The sequence below is a fragment of the Euprymna scolopes genome, chromosome 7 (assembly GCF_053919585.1).
Source record: "Euprymna scolopes isolate OS-2025 chromosome 7, ASM5391958v1, whole genome shotgun sequence".
NCBI classification, from domain to species: domain Eukaryota; kingdom Metazoa; phylum Mollusca; class Cephalopoda; order Sepiida; family Sepiolidae; genus Euprymna; species Euprymna scolopes.
Window position 1 is genome coordinate 35556302 of NC_136488.1, and position 5967 is coordinate 35562268.

The window sequence follows — 5967 nt, forward strand, 5'->3', positions numbered from 1 at the left end:
ACAGCAGGCTTTTGTTATTTTTTATTGTATTTCTATTTTTTCAGTTTGTTTGTTTTGAAATTCGTCTGCATCTGTTACTTTGCTCGGATTCTTCGGTGACTGCCGGTCGGTTTCGAAGCATAATTGACGAAAAATCCCGAGGATATGGGTCAAATTATGCAAGAGTACCAAAAATATATATACGGGATGTTCATTTTACATGTCTGCTGATAAAAATGGTGCTTCCTCATTATTGTAGTGAAATCGGCCAGCCGAAAAGTTAATATTTAATTTAAAATAACATGATAACTCCTTACATTTTTTTCAATTACAACAATAAGCAATGTTATCTACCTAATTGTCATGTGAAAATTATTTCGCTCTTCAATGATTACACGAAAAACTGATTCCGGCCATGTTTGTTTGGTCACGTGACATGTGACGTAAACACAAGTGAAATAGCTAAAATTTCTAATTTCTTCGACAACATTTAATCATTAATTTCTCCCTCACAATTTTTCGTAAATTTTGGCTATTCTCATTACTATGACATGGCAACTCAGTAGATACTATTGTTTTCACTTGAAATCAATATTTCGATTTCCGAATTAGCAACAATAAAGAAGAAGCACCAAAATGTTTACGAATATTCTCATTGATTAATTATATTTGAAAGCAATATATTATATTTTCTTTGAATATAAAAATTTCCAAACTATTTCCTATTTTTTCAACTATTCTACAATATTTTTATATTTTTTTCTTTCTTTCTTCATTCTGAATTATCATTGGTATCCCACTTACTTTGTTGGTTTATTCTTTAAACACTTTTCAATTGATAAAACAATGTAATTACATAACAAAAGAGAATCGGCTAAATTTTTTTACTTTTCGAGATTTTCTAGTGTGTGTTCACATACATGTCTATAGTAAAATTAAACCCTCATGTTTTCCCCTCTGTCAACCTCGGGACGAACAGGCAGTGAACGTCCATTGCATGATTTAAACGCATATACCATTTTAATTTAAGACATTGCACTTCACAATTCGCTTGGCGTTTGAAATAACCATTAACAAAGCTCAGGGGCATTTTCTACATTTGTATAATTTACATGTACACCATGATTGCATCTCATATGGATATAGTTATGTTGCGTGTCCTACAGTCGGAAAATCAGACAATCTCTACATTTGCACAGGAAAGGGACATCTCAAAATATTGTGTATCCACAAATATTGAGAACATAAACATAAGACACATATATTTTGTCTTTTTTGTTTTTGTGTTCCATTAAAACAAACTGAGTCACAGCAACGCGTGGCCGGGTACATCTTATTTTATAATATGTATATATATATATATATATATATATATATATATATATATATATATTGTGTACAGAAAGTTGTTAGTTGAGACAGATCATTGGTACCGTCGGTTTCAAGCCCGATAATAAGGCCCGTTTAAGGTATCCTTATCAAGCTCTCTTCAGCCAATATTCGTCTCTTGGCTGAAGAGAGCTTGATAAGGATACCTTAAACGGGCCTTATTATCGGGCTTGAAACCGACGGTACCAATGATCTGTCTCAACTAACAACTTTCTGTACACAAAATATAAGTACGCTCTTAAAATTTGGATTTTCCTTTTAATTTCTTTTTCCAAAAAAAACTAATCATATATATATATATATATATATATATATATATATATATATGAGTTAACAATTATTTTAATTATTTATTATATATATACATATGATATTAATAATTATTTTTAAATTTACAGACATGTGTTCCGAACTTACGTATTCTTCAGTGTAGAAGATGATAATTATTGGGGGATGAAAACACAGTCACAATATCACCTAATATTTTGTAGGCTGGTATTTTACCTCCGGGTTATCAGCAAATTAACACGAGAAGTGGTGGTAATTAATTATCTACAAATGAAAAAGCAGTAACCAGTCTGGAAGTATTCAACGACTGATCTCGGAATATTGCATTATACTAATTGACCGCTTATTTTTTTTTTCCTTAAAACGTACTCAACGTTTTTTTCTTAAAAGGGCATATAAAGATAATATTTTTAATAATTATATTTAAAGGAACAAATAAATGTATTCGATCTTACGTCATCGTCAGTGTATGAGATAATTACTGCTATCTAGGACATTCGAATCCAGTTACCAAGTCACTCATGACTTCGTAAACTAGTATTTTACCTTTAACGATATGCATACATGCATACACACAAATTCACACGTATATACACATATATATGCATATATGTGTATGTTTGTGCTTATATAGTTTTCTTGAACAATGAACAAGCGTTATTTATCCACTTCCATAAAGAGTTCACCATCAAAAAGAAAATTGTTTATGCGTTTAGTCTTGAAGAATGTTTTCTTTGTATTGTTCGTCTATACACTTGCCGACATCGCGGCATAATGAGATTCCTTAACACGCAGTGCATCTGATAAAGACACTGTCACGCATTTGAAAGCATGAGAATCAACGAATATTTGAAGAGAGGTTGCATACTCATCTTACTGTCACCTAACACACTGACTCCAACCCAAGCTGCATAGCAAACTCCCACGCACGCACGCAAGCATATTAACATCCGTTTACTCACGTACTTCCCACACACATGCCCATCCATACACACTGGATGTAGTACATGAATAAATATACTTGAAAACTTCCTTTGAAGTCATTGAGGCCACAAGCAGATACATGCGCCCTCTGCGTGCAAATATCTGACAATTTTAATGGAATAATATATTACTTATAAAGATGTTTATCTGCGTAAATATCTATATGATATTTCTCTTAGTCTGTCGGTATGTTTCTCCGTCCTACTTTTTCTCGAAAACTACTGGGCTAATCTGGTTACAATCTTGCATGGATCTTTGCTATAAGGTGCAGCGAACTAAGTATTATGGTATCTGTTCGGTGCATAGTTAGGGATTAATATGGATTAGTATTTAATAAATGGAAAACTGAGCACAAATTTAATCATATCCAACCGTCAATTTGGCATGAAGTACTCATTCTAATTAAAGATGTTATAATTTTTGTCCGTTTTTCAAAACTAGTTGTCTATTTATATAAAAATAAACAAATGAAATCTTAAATAATTTTTATACGCCTGCATTTATTGGTTTGAACAATTTATACTTGAACAGAACAATAATAAACGAATACTTAAAAATTGAAAAACTAGAAGCATTACTAATAAAAACGAAAAAAAACTTCTATCATAAGAATAAACTTTATCAATAGTAGAAATATTTGTGATGTATAAAAATATAAAATGGCAATTATTTACACCTGTTTTGACAATTATATGCAAATTAACAATAACAATTAACAAATGTATACGGCATAATCACGTTGGCACACCGGTTCCCGTCAGATCACCGAAGTTAAGCAACGCTGAGCCTGGTCATACTTAAATGGGTGACCAATTTGGGAAGTCCAGGTGCTGTATGTAGGAGGACGTCGACACCTCCCTGCAAAAAGTTGCAAAATCCTAACGTCGTCATCTCCCCTAACGGGAATATACATGCGATTGGGGACCGCTTGTGAATTTCATACTCCCATGAAACCTCCTCCTTCGGAGGAAGTCGGTTAAACCCTGAATAGGGTTGGTGCTGACTGCACACACAAATTAACAAATAAACCCTCCGATCTAATATTGAATATAATTCACTTTGTTTAGATTAATACTACATATTAATAATATGTTTAGATATTTTTTCTGATGTACCACTTATTATCGAGGCTAAGAACAATTCGAGACCAAGCTTAATGCTTTATTAAAAATGCAAACTTTTATCGGCATCAGATTTTAAGAATGCCATGGTGAACTGCTAAAAGAAGTATTCTAATAACAACGCGTTCCACTATTGATGTGCATTATATTCAGTTTATGAAACTTGTACTCAACGATATGTAAAAAGGAATAAACTTATAACTATACATACATACATACATACATACATACATACATACATATACAGCCCTTCACCGATCTAGTCAGAAGCTGCGTAAGAAACGACATCTACTTCCTTAGTTCCCTACCACAACAAATAGATCATGGAATAATACTAGCTACATTCCATACAGCAATATACCCCACAACCTCGGAGAAAAAAAGTATCTCATACTCGATCGATAAACATACACAAACATTACACTCCAGATTTTCCAAACAATTCGTGATCTACTGGGCACAGCAATGAGTACCAAAATGGCATCAGCATACGTTACCCTTACACTAGTTTACATGGAAGAGACTCTTTATATGAGGACATAGCAGAAATACGGACAAATACCAAGATAGTCTTCAGAAAATCCGGGAAAAGATACCTGGATGATTGTTTTATTCTTTGGAAAACTACAGGAGGAGGGGGGACATCGAAGAGCTCTACCCTATTCTCAAAAATCTATTCTAGTAATTTACCAAAAACCCAAAGACTTCCAACAATATCTTTTTAAAAACCACCACCACAAAAACTGTCAACAATCCATACTCTACTCCCTGACATGCAGATTCTGCACCATAGTCACAGACAAACACCTCTATTCGACCCGACTTAATGAACTGCAAATAACCCTATGGAAAAGAGGATACTCACCACTACTAGTACATAAAGGTATCGAACTAGCAGTAAAAATCCAGTAAACCAACTAAGAAATCACAATCAGCACAACAAAGAACAAATGCTAGCATACGTCTCTACATACAATACAAACAACCCAGATGTATTTACAGAGATAACCAAAACCTTATCCTTCTTGGTCAGAACGATAAACTGAACTACATACTTAAAACAACAAAAATAATAAAAAGCAAAGGCCAACCCAAAAACTTAAAACACATCCTAACTTCCTCCAACCTCAATCAACACACTACAATAGGGTTTACAAAATGCAACAAATAGCGATGTGGAGCTTTTGGCATAATTATAGAGGGAAGCACATACACATTCATAAATCCAACACAAACATTCAGAATAAAGAAGGTTGAACTGCACTTCCAGAAATGTATTGTATGCACTAAGATGCACAGCATGCAACAAATTTTACATGGGCACCACCAAAACCCTCAGAAATAGAGTGGTCTAACATAAGAGCAACATTAAAATAGCAGAAAACAGTCACCTCTATGTTTCAAAACACGTACATACATGGAGTGGAAATAACTTCAAAGTAATGTTAATCTTCTAAACCGACAATTACTTTTATTTACTTACAAAGGAAAAAAATGTCATAACAAGATTCACTCCCGAATTGAAGAGAGCTTACTATCGACACACAAGGAAACCAAATGCAAAACACGCGCAAACACACGTACATATGCATGTATACACTGCCACACATAAATCAGAACCGACACATTAAAACACACAAACGCGCGTGCGCACACACACACGTACGGTCACACACACAGACACTAAATCTCCCCATCTCTAATGTAATAAACTGAACAATGCCAACCTTACTTTACTACGAGATCAACAACACTAAGAAATACCTAGAATCCCAGTATAGTATCTGTCTTGATACTATACTCACCTCTTCTACCCTCGGTCAATGCAGGAGAAGTCCTTCGTGACTCAACCAATTCTTATTTTTATTCTTGTGCCTATCTAGAGTAACTTCTTTTGGGGAACGGGGTTTTCCCACACTAAAAACCAATCCTGTGTCTAACATTGCCCACGTGGGAAGACAAATAACTAGCAGCACAAAAGAATACCCTATGTTTATTCATAAATATCGCTCTTTATATCTACAAACATAATTATAAAATTATTGATATTATAAATATCCCTGCAAGCTAAGAATAAAGTGAAAATCACAATAGAAAAAATTAAAATCTAAAAATGACAACCCCCTACCAAAAATCGTATTCTATACAACGCTTACTCAAACTATAAGGTAAAACACGTATTCAGCAAACCAATTCAAGGATACAC

General features: G+C 33.8%; 1 pseudogene; it reads left to right on the top strand.

Moving 5' to 3' along the window:
- The first annotated feature begins 3361 nt into the window (after positions 1 to 3361).
- Positions 3362 to 3479, top strand: LOC145280655 (5S ribosomal RNA; annotated as a pseudogene).
- The last annotated feature ends 2488 nt before the right edge of the window (positions 3480 to 5967 follow it).